We start from the raw sequence: 12951 nt of genomic DNA on the forward strand, positions 1-12951 counted from the left end.
AGGGTAATTTAGGTAATTCACCATCTAAAAGGATGAAAACATAATTGTTCAAAAAGTACCGGATGAAAACTTACAAAGAGATGAACCCGAGGACTACTCTTTAAATCTCCCTTTAATTTTCTCTTTTCTACAACCTTTTGTACGTATGGGAGAATCTTAGATGGACTCATCGTCTTTTTTAAAAATTTGGTCTCCAAATTTACTTCTAGGTCTCAAAAAATAGAGACCTCACCTCCATTTTAGTGGCCAAATTTCTAAAAATGACATTGAATCCCTCCAACATTTCCTACAAAGTACATAAAGTTGAAGAAAATAAGAAATAAATTATAAAATCCTCCCTCAATATGAAATTTTAGAGCATTATAGAATTTTGTTGGAGTTGCTCTCATGAGCAGTATTAACAACACAACTACATCTGAAAATTGTTTGGTGTATGTGGGCCCACAAGCAACACAAACATCTGAAATTGTGTTTAGAAGATGTGTTCCTATATGATTTGTTCATCATCAATATAAATAAATTTGACCTCTCACTACTTCAAAACCATTTTCAAATTCGTTTTCTCTTTTTGGAAGTAAAATCCCACTCAGATATCTCATCCTTCCCCCTTCCTCAATCTATCCGCCCCCCCTCCTCCCCCCTCCCCCACAAAAAAAAAACAAAAAACAACAACCATTCCTCTCCAATACAGCACAGTATTTCTTATCTCGCCTTCTTCCACGTCGCCCAACTGACCTCATCTCCTAACACAAATACTGAAAATTCAAAATCGCATTTTTATTTTTTTGGGTAAATTAACCACTTTATAGAGCAAACAAACAGAACATGCAGAGTTTTCCAATACAAACTCTGAAATAGCTACCAACAAGGAGCCTTAACAAGGAAAAAAACCCTAAACACCAGCTAACAGAAAACAACAAAATTAGCCAAAATGGCAACAAGCTAGGAACTAAAAATCCTAGAATTTAAGCCCCAGATATCAGCAAACGATTCCCATCAGCCTGCTTGAGGCAATTCCTTGCTCTTAAGTATTAATGCCTCAAACTTTTCTTTACCAAATATTTGTGTAGGCTTCACACATTTTGTGATGGAAACCACACAAATGTATTATAGAGAAAGAGTTTGGGACACCACGTGATATGCTCCAGGAGCATTGAATAATTTTCCTCATTCACCTAGTCACACTTGCCCTATTTTATTTGAAACCCAGGATTTAAAAGAAAAAAAAAAACACTACCAAAACGGAATTTAAAAATCCATTATGTTGGGGATTCGAACGTCCAAACCCACAAGCAAATGCACACAATCGAAGAATAAACCAAGAACAGAAAACAATATAAAGCAAGAAAATAACAAGACACAGAGATTACGTGGTTCCGACTTAAGCTGATTGCTTAATTGTACGTCCACGGGGTGCTGGGGTGTTTCACTATGATGAAAATATGTCAGAGTTACAAAAGGAGGCAGCCCTAGCTTTACTTTTATATGCGCAAACAAGCTAATACTCAGAAAACCCTAAAAAACGCCAAAACCCGCATCTTTTTTTTTTTCTTGCCTGGGCGGGACCCAAAACCGTCCGAGCCATTTTTAGTGTGACTCTAAAATTGTCTTCACATCTCAACACATCATCACGACACACGTCCTCAATCTCTTGTTTTTCAAGTTTGTAAAACATGATTTCTTCGAGTTTTATTTATTTTTAATTCTCAAATCAAAGACTAAAACTCCACCCAATCACATTCTTCTTATTATTATACAGTATATATATAAATTAACCACCCACATCCCCCACGTGTTCACTCTTACATGTTTACCAGCCACAACTCTACTTCATACTATTGATCAAAGGAATTAATTAGATACGTCTAATTAAATTTCCTATGGTAAATATCTTTATTTATCACATATAAACAGAAAGTGAAGATTTTTTAGCCTACATAAAATATGCTAATTGTCTCTCGTGCATTGCACATGCACAACGCTCGTGATTCTCTTGAGATTGGATAAGAGTTTTAAAAAGTACATTTTTCATTGTGTGGATATTTTATGTTATGTTTGGATTGGATCTTGAATTTTTTTTTGAAAAATAGTAGGGATAATAAGTGGAGAAAGATAGAGTGAGAAATGTTGGAAGTAGGGGGAATCTAGGGGGAATTTTTTGAAAAGCAAAAAGAACAAGGCAATATAATTAATTGTTGAAGAGATTATTTACCCGTTGGATTATTAATCTATACAATATGAAACGTGCAAATATCGGGATGTAATACAATTATTATTAGTTACACTACTAGTCAGTAGTCCTATAAGAGCAAGAATTAATTATCTCTCCTGGAAACTGTAAAATGAAAGAATGATTATAATATTAGTGTAATCAGAAGCCAAAAATCTGAAATGAGTAAAATGACTTTTATACTTGAAGTCAATTGATCATTGTTTGGTGGCGGAATATAAGTATGCACTAGTACTTGCTCATAGTTTTGTTTTTGTTTTTAACTGCTCTACTACACAAGTGAAGTGTAGTTAATCAGGCATTAAACGAGTAGTACGTAGCAGTAGTAGGCTTGGGTTGGGCCTGACATTCACTCCTTGATTAGATGGCAGTGCCAAAACAGAGGAACCCAAGTCAAGTGTGTATGTTGGACATTCACTTTTTGTACATTATTGGAATAGGCCCAATGAGATGAAAAGGACCAATGAGAAAAAGTAGGCGTTGTTTTTTTGCTGAATCAGAGAGAGAGAGAGAGAGAGAGAGAGAGAGAGAGAGAGAGAGTTCGCCAATTACTTGAACCTGAATAATAAGAGGGGCTTGTACCAGGCCTCAAAGACGTCTCGAATTGAATTTCTAAAGAACGAGATTTGATACTTGTCAAAAAAAGAATGAGATTTTGTAGATATATTCGATGACCACGATGGTGAGTGTTTTACTATAACGAATCCGATACAAAATTAGCGGATGCAAGCATTATTAAACACTTCAAGCACGGCAAATGGAGAAAATAAACATTTGGGAAGTTCAAATTAGAGTGAACCGTCAAAATTGGTCATTAAACACTTCAAGCACAACATATGAGAAACAAATTCATGAACCAATAATATAAGTATGACGTGCACATTAATCAATGACCACCATATATACATATACACATACACAATTGTAGTACATTAGAAGACGACAAGAGGGGACCAATTTCAGATTAAGATGTGTGTGTGTGTGTGTGGCATAATTGACATCATCATACTCAATATAATAGCAGCAAGGTGTTTGGTTCAACCATTCAAGTCGACCTTTTATTCTTTAGCAATTTATTACTACAACATTCTCCGCGTGGGTACGTAATGGATTTGGACGCTAGTACAAAAAAGATTAAGGGCCAAAATCTAGTACTGCATGCATGATTCAACAAAACATACAATGAATAAGACCGTAATTAAACTAATTCATCTTGGCTTCGCTCTTCGACCAATTCATGTATCTGTGTGTTATTAGTTATTTTCATATGTGTTCTTCTGCTCAAGCACCTTGTAGGTTGAGGGTCTTGTGGGATGTGCTTACGCATGGTTACGTGCGAGCTGGAGATGTGCGATTGGGTGATAATTAGTGGAGAGAATGGAGGAGTGATCTTGTGGGGTGAGAGAAGGAGCAAGAGGTACAGAAAAGACAAAGACAACGTGTCCCTTATTCCTTCCGTGGAGGGCATCAATTGACTTTCCCTAGATGGATTGTGTGAGGTCGCCTTTCTCTAGGGAATAATGCTCTCCTTCCTCAAATTCAGTGCTCACTGCTTTCTCACTCTAGGAAAAGTCAATTCTGTCAAATCAAGAGAATGTCAGGGGTATTTATAGGGCATCTGAGCCTAGGTCAGGCCCATGACGGCGTTCCTATAAAATCTCGACACGTGTCCCTCCTGTGCCTCTAGGTCTTGGGAAAAAACGTTATCGCTCGTGGGTTCTCCCCGTGGGAGAGCCTGATCCCTGCGATGCAGCCTCCTTCCCAAGCCACCAAGCTACAAGAATCTCCCTCATTCCCGCTGGAGTAAGGTCGCGACCTGCGGCGATTGTTCTCTTGTTGCGGAATCCCTCCAAGCCCTGCCTTATTGCTCGAATGGGATTCTAGACATTTTTTAACTAAGTCTTCTTTATAACTTTGAAAACGTAGCGACTCGCGGCACTTTATCCGCGGTTTTCTACCGTGCAAGCCGCCTCGCTAGTGGAGCCTCATCTTCCTTCTGTGGGCCTCGATGGGTTCCTGCAGGCCCAAGATTCTGTTACTCGGAAATTGTTTTCCGTGCGCGGATGCTTCTCTAGGCTTTGCAGATGTGTCTTTCTATAATTGGGTGGTCAACCGTCTTCTCTAGGTCAAGGTTGGATAAATGCTTTCTTGCTACGCGGGCCCTGTCGCCACGTGTCCTCATTCGATTAGTGAGTCAAATGTCTCCTTAGGTCAACGGTTGATAACTTTGACCGCACCTACACACCTCAAAAGGAACATTGACATCTACTTTCCTAAACTAAGAAACATGACACATAGAAGGTTACGGTACTGAGTGATGTAGCCAACCCTTTCAAAGTTGTTAGAAGGTTATGTACGTGCTCTGTGTGCACGAAACTAAAAAAGAAAGAAAGATGGAAAAAACGTAAAATTATTGTTTGTAATTCGTCATTATGACTAGGTTTGATATATAGCTGGATTATTTTATGAAGCCGCATATATATGACTAGTTCATTAGAACGATGACTTTGATTAATTACCAGAGGAGCTAGAAATATTCAATCAATAAGAAATGAGTAATTAGTCATCATCGATCTCACGAGTCACAATTGTAATACTTCCCTAGCTATTACTGGATTCAAGTAATTAAGCCTTGCCTAGTTGCCAACCGTACGTTTGGGGGAGAAAATAAAATGACAATTTTGGTACTGCATGTACTTTCAAAAATACCGTACGTGTACATGAACCAAATAGCTAGTAGTAACAACAAACCAGAATTTATGATACTATGATGATAGTGGTGCATGTGGTTTCAATTTTGGTTGTTACGGCTACATACATGCAAAATATGCTAGTCCAATTTCCCTTCTCTTTCACAACTTCCAAACAAAGCCTTAGTTAACTTTTGGATCTCAATTTGAAACCTTTAATTTAGATGTTATCAATTGTAATGGGGCCAATTTATATGAAGTTTTATCTTGGCTTTAAATAGCTTCACTGTTAGTGAACGGTGAGATTAGTCTCCAGATATTAGTTGATGTGGACGTAAATTGATTTAGCCATTCTGAGATATTTTTATTTTATTTTTTAAAAAAAAGAAAAGAAACCTTGATGGGGTTTAACCATTCACCCAGTGACCTACGTACTCTTCTTGTAAAACTTCCTCTAAATGATGAGAGATTACGCAGGAGAGATTACGCAGAAAACCACATCCTTGCAACCAGGCAAAACAGAGAGAGAGAGAGAGAGAGAGAGAGAGAGAGAGAGAGAGAGAGAGAGAGAGAGAGAGAGAGAGAGAGAGAGAAAAGATTAATAGGGAAATTAAGAAAATGTGGTCAGGGTTGGTATATATCATGTGAGGAGGCGAGGGAGTTGGGGAGTGTCCCAATGAGGGAATTAAGGTGGAAGCTGCAGTGGATATGGAGAGCCGTACGTTGGAGCTTTTGCCATTTACTACCAATATGCTTACTGCATGATCATCAAGAGGAAGTAGTACTTGTGTATCCTAGCTATGTGCTAGCTACACTTCTTGTCCTATATATACTCAGACCACGTACGTGCACTCTTCTTCAACTTAATTAAATTTCGAATTTTAAACCTATGCCAGCTCGCTCACACCATTACATTAATATTACTACTACTACACTAGCTAGCGATGTCCTATTTGTACCTACTGGTACTGGTAGCATATCTCGTGTGTGTGTATATATATTCAGCTAAACCAATTAAGTTAATTTCACTTTTAAAAACAAGGGTAGATCTCCAAGGCCTTTTTGTATGTACCGATTAATTCTCGAGCACACGTAGTCTTTTTGTCTAGCATATTTTAGACAGTTAAACTACCCAAATCCTAGGTAGTCTCAACTCTCCGGACGTGATAATGGATTAGTAATTTATTCAATCTTTTGAGTTTTTTGTTTAATTTGATCGAACTTGTAACTTTCCATTGATCATCGGATGTCCTGGTTCAAACTTCAAAGTCTGTTTTAGTAGTTACTATATGTGCTAACCATGCAGGTTCATGTGCTTCCTAGAATCCGATGGTAAATTTATAGTCCAAAAAAAGAGATTGCAAAAAATTGATCAGGTGAAGAAGCTAGTGCATGCATGTGATCAACTAGTGCATGTACCCTGGAACTTGTACGTACAGTTTAGCAAAAGGGGAGGCGAGTGATTGACCCGCATGCAAGAGTGCGATGAGTGACTATCTAGCTCGCATATATATAGCTGTGTGTGTACGTAGCTCAACTTAAGCCGAACAACTCCAATTTGTACTAATGAGTCCCAATCCAAGTTCCACCAAACCTTCCCCCTTGGATTCATCAGCCAGTCCGGCTTGGCGCCAATGCAATCACCAAACTAACTAGAGACCATGAATGAAAGGGACCCATGAAGTGAAAGCCATCCCCTTGGATTCACTCGACTGATGAGGGTCTGACTCAATCTCTTGGAACTTTGCGTCTAAGTTCTAACCCACATTCTGCTATTGATTCAAAACCGGGAAGCATGAATTAAATCCAAGAGTGGCCATGAAAGTGAATCATGGCCTGGTAGCTGAAGATATTTTGCTCGTTTTCCTTTACTACATATAATCAATACCTTGAACATTAACAAAGGATATTCTTTAGGTGATTATAGACCAGCTAGAGCACCATGATGTTTTCCAATTCTTCTACTTACCCTTTTGTCTTCATGCATATATGGTTTAGTACTTGTATAACCTCCGAGGTTATATTTGGAATTATGGTGAGAAAGAAGTTGGATAGAAAACTATAATGCAACTAAATCCAAGATTGAGACGATTTAAAAGAGTTAAGCCACAAAGGACCTAAACTGACACGGGTACAATTAACATAAGGTTAAAAGGAGGCCCAAGAAAATCATTGAGTTTGAAAAAAAGGGCATAATTGAATTTGGATAATCAAAACTAGCCACCTTATTTTTTGATTATCCATTCAATGGATTGCTAACAATTTGAAGTCTCACAATAAGTCCATAATCAAAAACACATTTTTAGTAGAGAGATAGTGAGAGTTGAGAATAAATGTAAGTGAGTGGGTCCATTGATATTGATGGAAGGAGAGAGAAAGAAAAGAGAGAGTGTGTGGTCCATATTAAATTTGGTTATTCAAAGAGAAAAAATTGCTAGTTTTGGCTATCCAAATGCCAAAATTTAGTTATTGGTTAAAGGGTTACTAAGTTTTGTAACTTTTGTTATACCATTGTGAGCCATATTTTGGTCCAACACTTTCAACTTTAAAAATATATTAGTTTTGTTTATACCATTGTAGACACCCTAAGAGATCCCTGAGACCAATATTTAACTTTTACATTAGACAAAAGTAAAATTACTTAGACTTTTGAAGAGGTTTACGGACAAATTATTGGGAGGGGCTAATGTTTTTTTAAATATAAATACCTGAATATATACAGGTTCTACGAGATACATCTAAGCAGAGACGAATTCAAAAATTTACATTAGTAGGGTTCATAAATTAGTAAACTTAACCCGTATGTTTAGAGCGGTGTATCTATGCTCTTATACGATCTTTCTGTTGGCATGTTCAATCTGTGGACTCCCTACCTTCTCCCATGGGGATTTTTTGATGAATACTACCTCCAACTTTTGCCAAAAAAAAATTGTACGTTTAAAATTTCTCAATTAATACATTTTTTATCGGTAAAATAACTAACTGATGAATATATTTGCAATTTCATCTCATAATTAGCAGAAAAGAATATGTTTGAACAAGAAATTGTGTGAAAATTTGGCACTCAAAAATAGATCAGACAAATATCCCACAATGGAAGTTTAGAGTAATTTTATTATAACACTATCGCAAATTTATCAGATATGATTGAAATATTATATATATATATATATATATATATATAATTCTACAAAATTGAGTAGGGGCCCACACGGGCCCTCACCTATTTCTGTCCCTGCATCTCAGTTTGGCAATCTCGTGGTCCATGCCCACCCCCTGGAGTGTTGTGGCCCCCGCTACACCCCTGGGACCACCATGGGGTGAAACTAGGGGTGTTCAAAAAAATCGTCCGAACTGCAAAACCGAAACCTTTCTGTTTGGTCTGGTTCTGCGATTCATTGGTCAGGTTATATTTTCAAAAAAATAAGAATCATTAATTTTGGTTCGATTACTGATTTTCAATTAAAGATCCATGATTAGAACCAAACCGGACTGTTTAAAACTAATATTTATTACAAAATACATAATTATGTACATATACTAGAGAAGAAATCTCATTTGTTAGGAAAGTTCTTAATATACTAGTAGTAGTATATTTTTTAGGAATCCGAACCATTAGAGATTCTTAAGAGTGAGTGTACCCAATTTTGTTTTTTCTTACTCAAATACTTATTTTACCCTACCAAATCCCTAAGTATTTGGATGCTAATTGGATAGAATTGGAACCGAACCAAAACTGGACCAATCTTGCGGTTTGGTTTTGGTTAGGTTCCACACATATATTAGTTAGGTTTTGGTTCATAATTTTCTAGAACCGTTTAGAATGGTCCAATTACTGATTTTCTAGAGAACTGGATCAATCCGAACCGTGTGCACCCCTAGGTGAAACAATCCTGTCCTGGTTTAGCACAACTATTAAGTTACTTACCTAATATAATTAGGAAATATGTCCATACAGAACTTTCCAGCTGGTGCAAGTAATAAAATTATGTCATCAAAACTAATCATGCTCTGTCCACTGTATCATGGCATTGTGAAATAAGTATGAACAGACAAACAGTATCATTTAAGGTTAATTAATTGGTCTATATGGAAATCGATTTATTGCCATGTTGGAATAAATGGAAAATAATCTACTACCACTTAAATTTTGTTATCTCTTTAGAATGTACGTATATGGTAACTTGGTAAGTATGGAGTGGGCACAATATTAATTAAGGCTATATCACATTTACGTGCATACAAATATAAATACCACTTCCTTGTGAGTAATATTCATATTCTCTGCACAAAGCTCAATCAGAATATTGCAAAAGAAAATGGCCTCTTTCAAATTTGTCTCCTTGCTTGTCATTGCTCTCCTTGTGCTATGCATGGGTATGTACGTAATTCCTGTTGCATAAGGATTTGTAGTTTCATATATATTAACCTTTAGTTTTCTTTTTCTTTTTTATTTTCTCAATGATAGATAGGATCATAGTCTAGGAGAAATCAACTCATGGAATACATGTAATTTAAGAAAAAAGGTTTTCAACCTTTTTTTTTTTAGTCCAATGTGATTTTAATTAATAGAATGAGCCATGTATTTCTGTAAACTCTGACCGTTTTTTCACTTGGAATGCAAACACTAATTAATACAATGATGTAACCTTAAATTGAGTCATGACCACAATATTTTAATTTATGATCTTATTTTTTGTTTTATAGGCCACAGCGAAGTTGAAGGTTCAAGGTGTTGCAATAATCATCCTGTGGTTGGAAGTTGTGTACCTGGGCGAGATGATGATCCAGAGGCAAATGGAAAATGCTGGCAATATTGCATAAATGATTGTGAAAGAGGAGGCGTCTGTAAAAAAGTTGGGAGTGGTCATGTTTGTCATTGCTATTGTTACTGAAGGCATTGCAGCCACAATATATTTTTCAATTCATTTTAATAAAATGCAATTTGCAACTGTGTGGGGTTCGCTTAATAAAGTTAATCCTTTTTCGTACTTTAAATAAATACATTTTAAAGCAAAATATTTATCAGAGAGTATGTTTTCCTACAACCCATCTCAATAAAAGTTGGCCCAAGACAAAAATTATATGGGCTGACCCTTAAATAGTACTACTACAATACAACCCACTCATTCCTGATAGCCCGCGCCCTGTTATAGTATTATTATGCTGCTGTGGACAATGGACCAGAATGTGAGTTGGTCCGGTGCCTCTTTCCAGGCCGGAAGCCCAATCATTGGATCAAGTGTCCAACCCTGGAACTTAATTCGACCAAACACGAATCTTGGAGTCTCCAAAGTCTAAGTAATTAGATTTTCTTTCGTCATCATTACACTAAATCTTAAGCACACAAAATACATAATTCACTTCCAAAAACTTGAGCATATATATATGGGAAGTTGGTTTACATTCCGGATTTGTCTTATATATATTTTTATATGTTTTGAATATACGATTCATGTATACTTGCAAAACTTGAAATAGGGAAATAAATTTCAACACTTTTTTTTTGGGTAATTTAAATTTTAACACTTTGATATCCATTAAACATTAGTTCTAATAAAAAAATTAACGTGATTAATATATTATGAACTTTAAGTTTTTGTTAAATTATCTTACAATTCAGGCCTCTTTTATTAAGAGAGACAAAAATACACTAGTATTCTTATAGCGGTCGAGATTCCAATACAATCATGGTACGCTTGGTATATACCGGTACATGTAGTTTCTTGGCCGGTACGAGCCACCAAGATATATGTAACTTTTTGTTATTGTACCGTACTGGCGGCCGAGATTTACAACGCTGAGTACGTACCATTGCTTTCCCATCTTACCGACATTGGGTTTTCTTCCCGAGTCATACCGACATATTTGTCTTTTTTTCAAAATATCACAACAACAGGGTGCCGACGGTAGTTTTTTTATTGGCCGGTGACCGGCTACAAATGAGACGTTTGACGTTGCGATCTTATTCTGAATGATTGCGATCTAATCCTAGTAGCATTTGCACCTCTATTGGTTTCTAGTGATTCTTTTTCTTTTTTATAAAAATATTCATTATGCGGTAGAGGAAATATTCAATTGCATAATAGTTTTATTTGAAGCAAGTTGCCGAAAAACATAATAGCTTTATTTGCTTGCGGCGTTTTAGATATCCGATCAACGTAATTTTTAATGGGACTGTTTAATGCGTTAAATTTTATATGATAGACCATTAGAATTATGTTTTTGAGCCCGGGACGAGGCTCATATGACCCGCAATGGATATAGACTTAGAAAATAAATCAGGCTCAACGGTAAATAATTTTGGTAGAACCACAAACGCTTTTGCACAAAGAAACATACAAACAATCACAACACTTGTGGACTCCACACATACTAGGAGGTGTAGTATGTGTTTAGCTCACATATGTGGTGAGTGTTTGTGTGATGTATTCGTGGTTCTAGACTTTTTGAACCACAGAATGGACGCCTACGGTGGGTCCAATTTGTGTAGTTGTTGAGGACACAAACCACCCAGAAAAGCGGATTGAAAAAAAAAAAAAAATCTACAAAAAAGTTTTTTATTTTTTTATTTTGTGGAGTATATTTTGAATTTACCCGGAAAAAATACAAAGAAGCATTTTCGGCGAAAGAGTAAAACACACACGTCCGCCTTTGTGGTTAGTAGTGGGACTGGGATCCTTAATTTCTCAGTTTTGATGATGGGATGGGGACTCTTTTTTTGTTTTGGATTTGAGATATTTAAGATGGATAAGCTTGATATTTAAGATGGACTGATTCTTCCCGTGTAACGTTACTCCATAAAGAAATTAACTGTCGGTACCGACAACCAGCTCCCAGTTTCGTAGCATCCAGTTTGGGTCTAGTTTTGGCCACTTGTGGCTCTTTCCGGGTTTATAATAATGACCGGAATCGTTCATTTCTTAGAGCTTGTGCATAATATGGACCACCTCGAAAATTATGTTGATCGTATATTATTTGATATAATTTCGAAATGCCTTTTTAAGATTCAGAAAACTATGTCGAATGTGTGGCAATCTAGTGTTGCATTTTTTTTTCAAGCTTAATGCATTTTGAAATTATATCAACCGATGTTCGATCAATGTAATTTTTGACGTGGTCTCAGTTTTTAGCGAACTCTAAAAAAATGAACGATTTCAATCAATATTGTGAATCCAGAAAGAGCCTATAAATGACCGAAACTAGACCAAACTAGATGCAACAAAACTAGATGGGAGCCGACTCACGAGGGAGCACTCAGTTGCAAACTCAGAATATAAACATAGTGGGAGCCCAATTCAATTTATGTTGTACTCCCTTCATTCCATTTTAAATGTTCACGTTTCCATTTTGAGATGTTCGCGTCTATTTTCTAAAAATAATCATCCAAACATGTCAAAATTTGAATATTACCCCTAAAAAGTATCATTTTCTTCTTAATTGATTTGATAGCTTTTAATATTTGTGTTATTTTTTATTGGCAATATCTTTCAATTTAAAATATTTTTCACGATTTTGAAAATTTTGTATAATAAAACCAATTAAGATCTATCAAACAAGATCTATATTCTATATTTTTTGAGATCCATAGTGAAATATATAAACAATTTAAATACATAATATTAACTTCACAAATTTTTAGGTTAATTTTGAAAATATAAAGCAAAAATTTTGAATTCTTAATAAAATGCTCTATTTCTCGTATAGAACAACACTTCAATTGGGACAGAGAGAATATATTGTTACTTGCTCGAAGTTTATGCATATATATGTAGGGTGTTTGACAACTCAAATTTAACACTTAAAATTGAAACAATTAGTAATGAGTGGTTAAGTAGGTTTGATAACCATATTTTACATTGCTTAACAGATTAAGTGTTGGGTCCGGTTTCTATCCACCACCAATATGTTTCCTTTTGCAACCAAATTGCCAAACAATCCCAAAAATCATGGGATGAGTTAGCCAACCGAGTATTATTTCTGAATAATGATTTCTATTACAAAATTAGCAGGAATTAATTAATTGATTTC

The sequence above is a fragment of the Rhododendron vialii genome, chromosome 3a, assembly GCF_030253575.1.
Source record: "Rhododendron vialii isolate Sample 1 chromosome 3a, ASM3025357v1".
NCBI classification, from domain to species: domain Eukaryota; kingdom Viridiplantae; phylum Streptophyta; class Magnoliopsida; order Ericales; family Ericaceae; genus Rhododendron; species Rhododendron vialii.